At 39.3% G+C, this 15,737-nt stretch overlaps 1 long non-coding RNA gene across 1 annotated transcript; it reads right to left on the reverse strand.

Moving 5' to 3' along the window:
* Positions 1-976: 976 nt before the first annotated feature.
* Positions 977-5,198, reverse strand: LOC310702467. The gene is made up of 2 exons (XR_014523511.1): positions 3,688-5,198; positions 977-1,065 (listed from the first exon to the last, which is right to left on the reverse strand). It is a non-coding gene; the product is annotated as an uncharacterized lncRNA (long non-coding RNA).
* Positions 5,199-15,737: the final 10,539 nt, after the last annotated feature.

Genomic DNA, 15,737 nt, shown 5'->3' on the forward strand with positions numbered 1-15,737 from the left:
TATTACACACCACTCTTATCTCCCCAGGCAGGATAGCAAAGCTAGGATATAAATAATTTTAAATAAGTGAATTGTGAGGGCACAATTGCACCCCCATATTCTTGCTGTGGGTTAAACCACAGAGCCTAGGACTTGCCGATCAGAAGGTCGGTGGTTCGAATCCCCGTGACAGGGTGAGCTCCCATTGCTTGGCCCCTGCTCCTGCCAACCTAGCAGTTCGAAAGCACATCAAAGTGCAAGTAGATAAATAGTTACTGCTCCGGCGGGAAGGTAAACAGCATTTCCGTGTGCTGCTCTGGTTCACCAGAAGCGGCTTAGTCATTCTGGCCACATGACCCGGAAGCTGTCTGTGGACAAACGCCGGCTCCCTCGGCCTATAGAGCAAGATGAGCGTGCAAGCCCAGAGTCGGTTACGACTGGACCTAATGGTCAGGGGTCCCTTTACCTTTTTATTCTTGTTAAATTAATCCAATGGAGATATTAAAAAGAGCAGCCTAAAATATCTAATTTAGTTTTGAAGCAATTCCACTGACTACAATGTGCTACTCTAGAGGAAGTGGTGTCATGGCTGCAGAAGCTTCGCTGCTTTTTTTTTTTTTTTAGTATCACAGCAAAAAAAGTACTGCAACAAATCTAGTTAAATAACTGGAAAAATTTCCAGAGCCTGTGCAACAGTCAGTAATGGCAATAAAAGTTTCACATTATCTACCTTGTCCACATTTCCTCAAAGATCAATATGGCTAAGTACATCTTCTGCATACTTCTATAAAGAGACAAATATGAAACTTACTTGCATCAAACACAGTGTGACACCAGCTTTAGATGGACCCTTCCCCCACAGTCTAAAAAGCTGGGGAGAAATATCAATACTATGTTTGAATTACATTAGTTGGAACAAGGATGAATGTGATGGTGCAAAGTCAAAAGGATTTACTCAGCAACTTTCCATAAATGATAAATGGTCTTTGCAAAAGGATGGCTTCTTGCAGAGTATTTTACTAACATGTAAAATCTTTCTCTTTGATATTATGGATTTGTCACAATGTTGAAATTTCCCAGCAGGCCCTTTGGAGAGAAAATATTAACACTGAGAATGAGATTTTCGAACAAAATTTCATGACATGCACTTAAGTTGCAGATTTTGACTCATTTAAGTTTATTAATCAAAGGTGGATAACTTTGGGTGTATTATGTGGCAGAAAGGGCAATCTTCTGGAGCTCTAGGTGAGGTCCATAGATTTGTGTATGTGTCTTTATGTCACAGATACTTCCCCCTACGGCTTTACTGTCCTTAAAAACTGTGGGCTGTATCCAGTGTTCTCTTGTCTACTAGTTCAAGGACTCTTGCACTAGCAGATGGGTGAGTCTTAATGTTGTGCAACAGGAGATCCAATGCAGCAGTTGCACTAATGGAAATGCAATGCGAAACAGACTTAAGCAATCTGTTGTGCAATGAAATTATAAGCAAACTGCTTGTAACACAACAATGTTCCACTGGTGCAAATCATTTTGCCCGCAGAACAAGTATTCTGCTAAGTGACTTTACCTTACCTACATTAGATACAACCTTGTATATGTATATATGATGGATCTTCAGTAACTGGGCTGTCCTACCATTAGGCAGAGTGATGCAGCCACCTCAGGGAACTGATTTTGGTTGTCATGGGCTTTTAATTGAATTTTTAAAAATATTTTTACCACCAAAGCTCTAAAGAACTTTAAAGTTCTTCAAGGGGTTACAGTGAAAGCTCTATGAACCATTAGTTTTCATGGTCTTGCTCCAAAATATCAACACTCGTGTTGTTTAAGACACAATAAAATGCCCTGACCTTTTTGGTTATGACACAAAAGAAAGCCCATTGTGTTTTATTGTATATTTTAAATTTATAACTGCCAAGGGCAGGTGTAAAATGCAAGTATTTTATATATTATGAGCTATACAAATTGCTGGAAAATTACAGGCGCAGATACCCCTGTTCTCTGAGCAATTTTGAAAGCACAGGCAGACTTATAATATTTATGGATGACCTACAGTTTGTTATTATGGGATTGCACCTTAGAATGTTGGGAAGTGGTAAATTAGCAGAAAGGAAATAACCTGCAAGCACAACAAATGCATAAATGTGTTTTATTCCAAAGCAGGGGTCGGGAGCCCTTTTCAGCTCAAGAACCACCTCCCCTTGTGGGCAACCTTCCAGGGGCCACACAACAGTGGTGGGAGGGGCCAGAGGTGAAAGTGGGTGGAACAACTATTGTACATTTTACCTTTGTATAGTCAGCTAGTTAATCCTCTCTGTCTTCCACCCAGAGAAGCAAGAGGCCTTGTCAGTGTTCAAAGAAGTCAGTCAGGCAAAGAAGTTCAAAGAAGTCAGTCAGGCAAAGAAGTTCAAAGAAGTCATTCAGGAAAAGAAGTCAGTCAGGCAAAGGCAGTCATTGAGGGTGTGAAGCAGGGGCAGTAGTAGGTGTGGTGGCAAGGGCGATGCAACCTGGGGTAGAGTCCCGAGGGCCAAACAGCCAGGCTTGGAGGGTCGCATTTGCCCTTCCCCACCTACCCGCTTGCCTGAGGCTCCCCGTTCTTGTTAGACGAGGTAAGCATTTTGAAGGGTTTGTAAAAATGATTTTATGTTTCTTCAGCAAAAGAGATAACTAGACTTTAAAAAACAAATGTTAGCATTTAGAAACGGTAAGCGAGGCAGTAAAGGATTTATCTTCCATGTAATAGGGAGGTCTACTTCGGAATTAATTTTAGATGGAACATACTAATTATTCGCTCGTGCTGTCAGCTGCTGAGTTTAGACTTGTATAGAAACTGATAAAAGATTATTTAGGCTGGTGCAAACAATCCCAGTGTAAGCTCTTTATATTGTGTATTTTTATACTTTAATATGTATTTTTCATTTCTAATCATAGGTATCTAAAACCTCAGCCAGTTTTATAGTGAAAGTTTCCAGAGTGAACTAATTAATTGTAACAATGGCGCTATCTCTTTAACTAAAGCTATTTACTTATTTATTAAATTTCTCATTTTTCAGTTTCACACTTTTCCAATATTAAGATCAGTTCTTCACATTTCTGCATCAGTTTGCTAAAATATTTTTAGGTCCTCATGATAATTTATCAGCATTTTAGTGTGATTCCCACCCCCCACCCCACATTTTTACAAAGCAATTTCCCCATATATGATGTATTTTCTATGTTATTTTCCCTAATATATGCATTTATATGCACACTTTACCCATGTTTGTGTACACATCAATGTACACAGGGCTGCAGAATTGCATTGCAAAATTCAGATAGGGGCAAATGTCAAAATATTCCTGTGTTTCATTTTACATGTTTTGGAAAATGTAAATTAGATAAGTTCACCTTTAAATGCAAACGGAGTCAAATTTGTCCCCCATTCCGTCCACCATAACAGCACTCCCTAAGCAGAAAGACAATGCAACTGGAGTTAAGGTGACAAGACTATAATCAGGAATATAGGATATACACAGCTTTATGGATAAATCTTATTTCTTCCTTGGGCCTGTCTTCCATGGGGAAAGTATTGTTGAGCTCACTTTTAACAGGATAAGGCAAACCAAATGTTCTGAAATGCAGCTTTGTGTAGATGCCTTCTTTAAAATAAAAAACACACGGAAAACTGAATAGCATTTTTTCAAAGTAATTTGCAGAAAGGATGCAAACCTCCACAGAGAAACCTTCATTTGGGTCATTTGGATTTTCTCTCTGCTACCATGCAAGAAGCTAGTCAGAACTGTCTGTATGCAACAGAAAGATAAAAATTTCAATTAGGTTGAGTGCTGTCATAAGCAGACTACATGAGAAGGCTAGAGATAATATGCATTACATATTGATGCCTATCAGCACTGAGAACATAGCCATGTTTTATTCCATGCCCCTTTTGTAGGTTTGGCAGCAGTGGCACCCAATAAAGGCCTAATCATATTAATTTATGCCCCTATCAATTATGCATTCAGATTCCCCTGATAGCTTGTCAGTTTTTATTCAGTATTTTCTGAAAAATACGCCTATTACAGTTATTGAGCAAATAGTAGGACTGTCAGAAAGTAAGATTTAAAGAATATTACTTAAAAGGGGTGGGTTTTTAATTTTATAAATCTTGTATTATATGGCATGCGTTTGTTAGCTTTAAAACAGGTGACAGTACAGGGACAGATGTCACATTAAGGACTTTTGGGAAATGAGAATAAAAGTCTTTTCTGTTCTTTTGTAGTGAGGGACCTCGTTACGTATTCAACTTTTAATAAAAAACACCAAAATGTTCTAGGATTTACAAATGCAGTAAAACTGTATCAGATTAGTTAGTTTATTATCAATTTGCATGTTTCATATGACGGGCATTAACTGAGATTTTAAGAGATCTTTAAAGTCTGAAGAGTAATTTCACAACTGTATACCGACCCTGTGTAGCTGTGAAAAAAATGTTTGGGGTGAGGTGCCCAAAAGAGCTAGGCTGTTCCCTACAAAAAGTCATGTCACCACAAGCGAGTTAGGCCATGATCCAGAAGGAAACAGCTGCCACCACATACTATAAGCTATGTCTTTCCTCAAAGAGCTCTCACACCCAATCCCAAACTGCTTTTTAAATCAGAATTAGCATGATCTTTAAAGTGGTCTTTGTTGGCATCCGTCTGTCTTGAGAGACCGTGGAGTGCGCCTCTGGGGCTGAGGTCAAACCGCAACACCAAAGTGATCTCCCTGAAGTGCAAGCCTGGGCAATGTGTATGGAGGTCCTGGGCTACGCTTGGCCTTGCAGAAGTGATGAATGACCCTGATGTACCTTCGGTTGAAGTAAGTATGTGTTTTCCCAGTTTTTGATATATCTCAAGATGAGGGCCAGCACTAGCATTAGGCAAATGGAGCAGCCAACTGAGGAGGCAGATCCTAGGGAGCAAGCAGTGATTGTGAGGTGTTGGGGAACAAGAGATGTGCTTGGTCTATACACTCTAAGTTAGCCTGCTGCCCTCAGGTATGGTGGCAGATGTCCCTTTGCCACTGTAGAGGTAATATTCAACTCTCAGCAGGATCAGCTTCTGGTGTATTTTATTGTTTTCTTGTGTAAACTATGCTAGAAACTTCAATGAAGAACAATCAATAAATGAAATGAATAAATAATTCATTGACTTGGTTCCTTTGCAGCAATTTTGTATATCATCAAGAACCTCACACAGATTAAGGACAGGTATGTAACACTAATACATTATCCTAACACCATCACCATTTAATATACTTCTGTGAATGATCCAGTGTCATTAAAAAATATTGAGATAATCAGATGTTTGAGTAAGAAAACATGGTTAGAGTAAGAAAAACACGTTTGATGAGTGTATTGGGAAGAAACAAGCTACACAATTATCTGTGATATCTATGCCTAAACCTAACCGAGTTTAAGATAACAGGGCTTATTTACTACGTATACGTAATTCTTATTAAATCAACATTGCATAACTTGACCAGTTCGAGTATTCTAAACTCTGTTACTTTGGACTGCTTGAAATGACCTGTGGAAGCATTCTCACTAACCACTCACTAGCCCTTTCATTTGTGGCTCCCCATCTGTGGAATTCTCTTCCCGGTAAGGTCTACCTGTCCCCTTCACTGACATGCTTTCAAGTCAAGGAATAGACTTACATTCCCCTCTCATGGTTTTCATGGATGGAGCTGATTTTGTTCTGCTGTTAGTGTGATGCCGAAGCTTCCTTTGGCTGTTGTTGCTTGTGTGTGTGTGTGTGTGTGTGTGTGTGTGTGAGAGAGAGAGAGAGAGAGAGAGAGAGAGAGAGAGAATGAATTGTAGGTGTATGAGAATGTTAATGTTTTATATACAGTAAATTGTTAGTGGTATACTGCATTTAAGTTTATGATTTTAAATATAAGTTGCTCTGAGATCTTGGTAAAAAGTGACTAATATATCTAATTAATAATGATAATAGTATCCTAGCCTAGATCTTTCCCTGACATGCTAGTTTTCCACATGCAGAAAATTTGTTTCAGCAGTGGAACACTAAAACATAGAATCCATTTGCAAGTTGAAGTGGGGAACATCACCATATGCCATTTTGGCCTGCTGTGCATCTACAGTAGAATCTTTCCACCCAAATGGAGGAATAGAACTAGCATGATTAAACCTCTTCTTTCTTTTCTTTTTACTAATTTGCTTCATGTGGTGGGGGGACATAATGTGTACTTATGGCCTTCTTATCTTGTAAATATAACATACCAGCAGAGCCATGGCTAACAGCAGCTTTCAATTCAGTATCAAAAGTTCCAGCTGTGTGTCACTCTAATCTTTTTCTGAACTCTATGACTTTGGTTTTGAGCATATTTTGACTTCCTGCAACATCCTTTTTTGATTGTCAGATGATGAGAAGCTATCACCATGTCAGTTTTTGCCATGCAAAATACTCTCATTCTTCCTCTGCAGGAGGAAGGCTTGCAACTGTGCTCCCCAATATTACTTTCAGAAATTGCCGGATGAAAAATCCATGCAGCTCCTTTATAAACTACACTTTTTGTTACCTACTTCCCTCTCCCCGCCAAGACAGGCCTCTATCTTTCTTTTTATTTATTCGTTTTAGATTTTGATGGAAGAGCAAGGGGTGTGTGCAAACATGCATATTGGGGTAGCAGATGTATAGTCCAATGAAAGTGATGGAGCAGTAAAACGGCATGTCTTGGCCAGAACAAATAAAAACTTTGACAACTTCTGGCAAGGAGAAAGGCACCAGTTAATGGTGCCTCCAGGTAGCTTTAGCTTATATGACTGGCAATTGTAACACAGTTTTTCTCAGTGCACTTGGCAGCATTACAAGGATCACAGTCTAACAAGGATGAACAGTTTATCCAATGTGTGGGTTTCTCTCTTACATTTGGCATGGATATCTTTCTGCTTCACCTTTTGTTTTCTGTCAGAAGGATATTTATTGTGGCAATGTGCAGTGCAATCCAGCTCTCCATTTATGTTTGAGTTCCCTTCTTATTGTATTTCATGGTATTAATGGAGTACACATTTCTCTTCTACACATCTGCCTTTTTAAAAGATCCCCATTCAAGAGTACAGTGCCCTTGGGCTACTTGGTAATGTTTAATAACTTTCTACACTGGTAGTTCTTTCTTTGTCATTACACCGAGCCTTTTCTTACCTTGGTATATAAAGATCTTAAGTGTTCCCCTTGACTAGTGGCCCACACATTATATAGCAGTACCAGCAAGATAATATAGAGGGGGGGAAACCCTCTACCTTTTTACTATTATAATGGAAGCCTTCCTAAGAGCCATCTGAGAAGACAGTGTTGGAAAAGTTTGGCTAGACCTCTTCCAATTTCAGCTGGATCAAAATTTGTATATAAAGGAAGAATGTTATGATTCTGTCATTTTCTGAAAAGTCATTATATCTGTCAAAAGTTCATTTCCAGTATTCAGTGTAATTTTTAGGCTGGTAGCAACTAGAAATGCTGTAAAGAACAAGGCAGGACACTAACAGAAATAATTGAACATATGCATTCATGATCAACACTAAAATTTATTTATTTTGCACACAGCTCAGAAAACCCCCGACCCTCAGGAGTTTTTTGGATGTGGGGTGGGTGAAAAAGAGCTCTATAGGAAACAGGGGAAGCCTGAATGTGTGCATGGGACAGCACACATGGCTATTTGTATCCCATCTGTTATTTTTTCATGCTGCACCTCATTCTTATTTCCAATAGGTGGTATAAGGAAAAGGGGCTTATTAATGGGGAGCTGCTCGATATGTGTGTTTGTGTGTATAAACGTGTGTATTTGAAAGAGGGAGAAATATATATTGGAATGAGGAAGAAAATGTATTTATCTTTAAATATTGTGCACAAATCTTTAAATATTGCTCTTCCAGTATTATAGGATGATTTTTAATAGGGTGCTGTAACCTCTCTCTGAAGGTGGTTGTAATCTAAATTATTGCACAAGTTTACTCTTAGGCTTTACTTCTGCTATGAAGGCCAAATATTACAGGGGGGAGGTGTACAAAAAGCTTGAAACTGTTTACTATATTGAGTTGCTGAGCAGAAAAGAAATAAATGAATCATTCAAATACCTAAGGAAAAGCACATTCTTTGATCTACTTTACCCTATCTTTACATGTTGACCTTGTTTGTATTTTCTGAATTGGTGTACAGAGTTGTCGAGTTGGTCAATAATCTAATCCGACCATCAATAAAACACACCTTCTTGTTTATTAATATGTGATTAAAAATGTATATGATAAAAAGATATTGACTGCAAGCCGAGTTTGCGTGACAAGAACAATTATGCCTCCCAAACTTAATCACTACATGAGCTCTTTAACCCAGTGAAAGTCAATAGTCTATTTATGAACAACTATTGTGAGGTTTTATATATATATATATATTTATATACATACAGTATTAGGATTTTGTTAGGACTCCTGTTCTTATTTCGTTTACTCTTTTAACTTGTATAAATCTCCAAGATACAATAGTCAGCAGATAAACCTCTCATTAAATTCTTGCTTTATATTTGTTGTATAACAAAGCTGAAGGCATTAAGATGGAAGGTATTTGCACTTGTTATTGTTCTCTATTTGCAATTAAGCAAAGGTGCTCATTTGGCGATTCCCATTTTTCTTCATAGTACTCATTACACATTTGTTAATCAGAAATTCAAACCTTTGTAACTTCCCTTAATCCGTTTAAACAATATTGTTTAAGTTTGGCTGTGCCGCTTCAGGATGGATTCTGATTTGATTTAAAAACCTGTGTCAGTTGGTGCTGAGAAAAAAATGAAGAAGTAAAAATTCAGTACAGTACTACCACGATACAAATTGCCTTTTACTGGAAGATGCATTAAATGGAATATTTTTGTATGCTTAGAATGTATATTGTGCACATTGTTTCACAAATCTGGATTATGATGGTACATTTATGTATTATAACCAGTTGTATGGGGAAATGGGATTGAAATTGGAAAGCTCCAAAAATGGAATCAGGGGGTTAGCAAATCTTTTGAACTAAGTGAAAGGAGTCCTTAGAAAGATGAAGCTACTGCTATTGGCAGATATTACAGTCAGTGCCAGCAGTGATCTCTGAGAGCTTCATCCCTAATGATTTTGCATCTTACTCCCAATAAGAATCTGCTGGGGCTGAATTCTACTGTGATTGCCAAACCTAGGTCATTCAATTGTCAATGTTTCTAGTTGGAAGAGAAACGGGGACCATTCAGTGAAGCTCAAGTTTGGAATACAGTAATATTCAAACGATTCCTTAGCTCACACTGTTATATAACAATAATAATGTCATTGATGAAAATATACTCCCCGGAATTAATCTCTCACCTAATGCAAAACTTATCAATCAGTCAATTTTTTAAAAAAAATAGTGCAAAGAGGTAAAATTTATTCAACACCTAAATGAGCTAAACTTCCGAGGAAATGATCATACCCATATATCTGATATGTGATTTGCAAACTAGCATTTGTCTGCTTCTCTTCAAGCTGACTTTGAATAAGGGCATTGCTAACAGAGCATTTTGTTCCAGTCCCTCACCTGATTCACTGACATGTTTTAAAATATTAGAGCATTTCATAATGTTTGGTACATTTTATGACTCTAATTAGAGTCCGGCACAGTAGTTCTTTGTTTTTTCTTATTAATGAAACAAGTTTTTAATTTATATGATGTTTTACCTTTCTCTGAGGTCTCTTCCTCATTTTTTAAAAGAAAGCCTAATATTTGGCTGAAAAACACCACACTAACAATGACTGAGAACTGCAAGCAATAGCAAAACTTAAATGAGGTCCTGCGGCAGTTTAAAAATGTACAATAAATACAGTTTGTTGCTTACGAACTATCATCCTATCTCTGTAGAAATCAATGGTGGTATAGAACTTTTTGGAATCTGGGAACAAAGCAGGTATTTTACTTGAGATATCTACATTACCTTATCAAATTGCTTGCCTGTTTTATAGGTTTAGGATGTGTCCTGAGGGGATCAATGTATGCAAGTTTTGTGATCAATGTATGCAGGTTTATCACTGCTTCCACATGACAATGTTGGCATCAGAATAGAAGCCAATGTTCCCACCCATTACTCTGGACTTACCCTTTCCACAGAAAATCTGGCATTTAAAAAAAAAAATGTTGCCAACAATCCATTTGTGATATCTAAAATATCCATTTGCAACATTAAGTACCCATCTGGAAACACCGTTATACAAATCCATTATTTTCACTGTATTAATATTTTTCCAATAGAAGAGAAAGAGCACACACATATTGCTAGAAATCAATATTAGAATCTATATTATTTAACGTGTCAATCTCTTTGCCCTTCTCAATTTGCTGCCTACTGCTGTTCATAATTTCTGCTTTCAAATTAAGATTTTGCAAATTTCCATTTACTTAAACAACCCTCTGCTGTTTCTGAACTTGAGCCAATATTATCCATTCCTTAATATTTATCTTCCCAGTTACCTGTAGGGATGGGTGAATTTTTGTTTACCTCAGTTTCTCATTTCTCCAGTCTTAGGTCCAGTTTGTCCCATTTCTTCATCAATTTGCAGGATTCTTTTTTAAGTCTTCATGAAAATTCACAGCATTTTAGCACACATTTCCCTTAATACCATATTTATAGGCAATTTTGCCTAATACAGTTGTACCTCGGGTTAAGTACTTACTTTGTTCCGGAGGTCCGTTCTTAACCTGAAACTGTTCTTAACCTGAAGCACCACTTTAGCTAATGGGGCCTCCCGCTGCTGCCACGCCGCCAGAGCACGATTTCTGTTCTCATCCTGAATCAAAGTTCTTAATCTGAAGCACTATTTCTGGGTTAGCGGAGTCTGTAACCTGAAGCGTATTGTAATGAGTGTGGGGTTGCGTAAGTTACCACCACTCCTGGCTGTGTTGCCTTGTTAAACCTTTCTGTCTGGACAGCCCTTCACTTCGTGGCTGCCTCAGTCGCTAGCAGAATCCGTCAGTGGGCGTTTCTTAAACCTTTTCCAACTGTCACAACATTTAAGGCCTGATTCCTATATTGTGTGGAACAGACTGTCTGATAAAATGTTTACTGCAGGAGGCCCTCACCAGCAGAGCACAGTGATCAACTGGGTATACAAAGGGTGAGATGGTCTTTCAGGTATCCTGGTCCCAAGGTGTATAGAACTTTATACACCAAAACTGGCACCTTGAACTGAGAGCCCAGTAGCTAATTAGAAGCCAGGGATTTAAATGTGAAGTGGACCAAATTTCTCTCCATCTCTAGTTACATCTCTCTCTATATATATTTATCACTCCTCTGAGACAGATGCATTCAGTGAACACTGATCTCAATGCACTCAGCATAGTCCTAGGAATAGAAATGAAGGATCAAATTAAAGCAAAGATCCTGTAGGTTTTCTGACATGAAAAGGAAAATACGAGTCACTGTATGTAGGAGAGGCTCAACCTACTAGGCAATTGAAGCAGTCACCTAGTGTCACAAAATTATAGGAACGTGCATCAGGCAGGTGCAGTCTGCTTGTGAATCTGGATGCAGATGGTGGATTATGCCTACAAAAGAGAGTAGGATTTGAGTTTCCTTTCCCTCATCTCCTTTCTTGAAAGCTAGAATGGTGTGTTAGGGCAATAATGATATTTCAGCTTGAACACTCCCAATAAGCCTCTTTACAAGGATTTTGACTCTTTCCTTACTTCTATTCTTTATTTGTCGAAGGTGAACTGTTCCCTTACTCAATTATTCACCGCTAAGTGTACCTTAGACCTGCTAGGACTTCCTTACACTATTTTAAACTGATACTCTGAGGTCAGATCAGGCGAGAGCACTTTCAAAAGAAAGACTGCCACAGACAATCTAATAGGACAAGCTGTTTTAGTTTCTCAGTGGAATGTTTAGGATGATTCCTTGAGAGCTAATTTGATCACTGTGAAGAACTGCATTCTATTTACAGAGTCATGTCAGGTTCCCTGAGAGGTGTGTGGGGGGGTGTCTTGCAACTCCCTCACTTTCTTTTCCTCTCCTTTTTTCTTGTTTTTGGTTCATTCTCTTGCCTTTCTTCACTGATTTGAAAAAAAGCTGATTTGTAAGGTAGGATAAGGAAACAAGATAGCAAACCAGAACCTGCAAGATCTGAAAATTAGTCTCTTTGGAAGTGAGAGAAGGAGAGAAGGCCAGAGTCAAAAACGGGTAGAGGAAAGGATGTGGCTCTTACCTTTATACAATAGACTGCATTCCAGCAACACACAAGTCAGATGTTTCTATGCATACATTCCACACGTATCTCTAGATCCAGGAAAGCAAGAGGCATTATAGTTAAGAATAGGTTCCAACTAGGCAAAAGCATTCAAAAAGGGTGTGGAGCAGGGCTGGGGGGCATGGCCTGATGAGGGGAATGACCTGGGCAGAGTTATGAGGGCAGGAAAGAGAGGCCTGGAGAGCCAAATTAAGCCTCTGGTTCAAGACCTGAGGTTCCCAGACCTGTTTTAAAGCGCAGGTTCCTTTTATGTCTGAGAAAGGCAAGTTTCAAAGTGGGTAGCCCTCAGTAGACATAAAGTGTAGGAAAGAGAACAATTACTGTAATTAGTTTTCAATACACACCAGTGGCGTAGCGTGGGGGGTACAGGGGGGGCCGGCCGCACTGGGCGCTACATCTGGGGGGCGGCGGAAGAGACTCGAGTGCTAAAATCCACGGGTTAGGGGGCGCAAATTACTTGCCTTGCCCCGGGTGCTGACAACCCACGCTACGCCACTGATACAAACTTTAAAAAGAAAAAAGATTTATTCTGCCTCTTGAGTGGGCACTAAGCTGCAAATTGTTGTCTGAGAGTTTTTTCCTTTATCCAGGTCTTATTTCAAAGCATTATACCTTTAGTTGAGGAAATTGGTGTGAGGATGGTAAAGTCTCATCATATTCCGCAACCAAAGACTGCCCATGAGTATTCCATAACATGTGCTGCTAAATTTAAAAAGAGAGAGGTACTGTGTCTCAAATTACTTTGGAGGAATTTTGTTTGTTTGTTTTTAAAGGTATGTATCCCATCTTTAAAAGTAAAAATCGAGATGGCTTATAAAATAAAACTATCTCTCTCTCTCTCTCTCTCTCTGTGTGTGTGTGTGGGGGGGGGTGTACACACAAACAGTTCCTAAAACAATTTAAAGGAATCAATGAAAATATAGCACACCTAGAAAATCAATAAAAACAATTTATAAGCACCAATCCTAAACGAAGCAATGTCATCTGCTCCAGCTTCTCCTTACTCCTGAGTTGTTGCAAATCTTTAGTGAGGAGTGAAAGGCACTCTGTATATGGCCAGGAGGGCACGTGTGTCTATATTATTACTTCTTCCACTATAGGACGCAGCCCTGGCCAAATAAATTGCTAGTGTTCTGTGTAACAAGATTTTTTCCCTTTGTTAGCACAAAGTTTAGGACCATATATAGTAAGGGAGGCAAACATACCCAATCCATGTTTCTTATTCTGTAATAACTACCACCCTCTGTTCCCTATTCAAGTATCCTCAAGTATGGTGCAAACAAAGTTGTGAAGAACTAGGAAGCCTCGTCATAATTTAAAATGAATATTCAAAACAAGGCCCAGATAAGCATTTCAATCCCCAAGCATTCAGCATGCAGTAAGATGAGGCCGACAGGAACATTAATTTTCAGCTAGGGCAGCAGAATAGATTGCTCCAGCCATATCTACCCAGTATGCCAGGCCTTGTTAGGCATTGCCTGAGCTTCTGTAACATTAACTGAAGCCTTGGAGTCAAAGTGGTTGAGTTTTGGCTTTAGTGTATGGAAATGAGCACCTTCCCAATCCTAACGTTGCCATTGTCTAAGCTGTTGTGGTATGTTCTTAGCCAAAAGTCTAGGAGCTTTATGCTTCTAGTAGTAAGCAGTGTGGTGACAAGAAAGACTGAAACTTCCAGTGTGCCCCTCCTCCCCCAATGTCATTTGCATAATCTCCTGGTGGTTTGTATTGTTAAGAGAGAAAATGAACACAGCTCTGTTCAAGAGAGAGCCTCAGCATATGTGTCACTGATGGAAAACAGTGCAGAGAAGGATTGGAATAGGAAGATACCTTCCCATGAACTTTCATGGATTGTACTGAAATTTAGTAAACAACTTAATAACAATAATAAAATCTCTAAGCAGTGTACATGAAACAGGAAAATAGTTAGCAAAAATAAGCAGATAAAATCAGCAAGAATTTAAAAACAAGTTTATGTAACTGATAGCCTGGCTGAAATAAAGAAGTTTTTAGAAAGTAGATAAAAGAGTATGAAGGTGCCTACTAAAGTAAATAGGCCGGGGGTTCTAAAGCATAGGTGCTGTCGTACTGAAAGATAAACCCCTCAGGGATATAGAATGAACACTATATGGCACTTGGAATTATGAAAGTTCTGTGGATTGAATTGGTCCTGTAGCACTTGCAGAGCAAAGCAGTCCTTCAAGTACAGTGGAACCTTGGTTCTCAAATGGCTTAGTTGATGAACAAATTGGCTTCTGAACGCTGAAAACCTGGATGTAAGTGTTCTGGTTTTCAAACATTTTTCGGAAGCCCAACATCAGACGTCTCTTCTGCTTGAGTGCAGGAAGTTCCTGCACCCAATCGGAAGCTGCACCTTGGTTTTCGAATGTTTCAGAAGTCAAACGGACTTCTGGAACAGATTATGTTCAAGATCCAAGGTACCACTGTAAATTGGTTCCAAGCTTCTAAGGGCTATACAGTCATACCTCGGGTTGCGAGTGCTGCAGGTTGCGCATTTTCGGGTTACGGACGTGCTGAACCTGGAAATACCGGAACGGGTTGCTTCCAGGTTTCGGTGCTCGCGCATTCACAGAACCACTAAATCGCACTTTGTGCATGCGCAGAAGCACTGAATCACATCACGCTACGGGTTGCGAACACTGCGGGTTGTGAACGTGCCTCCCACATGGATCACGTTCGCAACCCGAGGTGCCACTGTATATACTAACAGTAAAACCTTGAACTTGTTGCAAATTAGTAGCCAGTGCAAATTTTCAAGCAGAGGTTGATACTTGCAGGATCACAGCCCTGTAAGTGATCATGCTGCAGTATTCTGCACTAACTACAGAATGCAAAATGTACCGATTCAGACTCCAGTTCCTGCCTTCATTCCCCCACCCTTTCCATGAAGGTTGCTTCACTGTGGCACATGGTAGGACTGGACTGGCAAAAATTTGCTTCTGTTCTCCACCAAAATTTTCTTTGTTTAATTATCATAACTTAGAGTGAGAAAGGGTTTTTTCTAGATGCTATTGTTAAATAATTGGAAGTTGGAAACCCTTGTTGATCTACTCAAGATCACCTATGGATCTACCAGTAGATCCATATCTACCTTCTTCCCAACCTTGCTCAGTACTTATCCACACTTATCTTTTGCCTCACTCTTTCTAGGCACGTCTGTACTTTAAAGCTCCGTGTCTGAGTGGTATTTTATTTGCCCCAGAGCTTTCCCACAAAAAAACAATCTTTAGTACTCAATCAGAGCAAATGGCCAGGGTTTTCTGCAGATTGTCATTTGCTCCAATTCAGCTTTAAAGAGTAGGTTTTTATGAGGAAAGCTGGGGGGGGGGGAGCATTTGAATGCTGAGCTTCAAAGCATGGGCTGTGCTAGAAAGTGCCAAGGAAAGGTAAGTGTGGATAAGCCCTCTGTTTCATCCTTTGTTATCAGTGCTTTTCCTGCTTTTTCTGTTCCACAGTG

This window comes from Podarcis liolepis (genome assembly GCF_965112155.1).
Source record: "Podarcis liolepis genome assembly, chromosome: 3".
NCBI classification, from domain to species: Eukaryota; Metazoa; Chordata; class Lepidosauria; order Squamata; family Lacertidae; genus Podarcis; species Podarcis liolepis.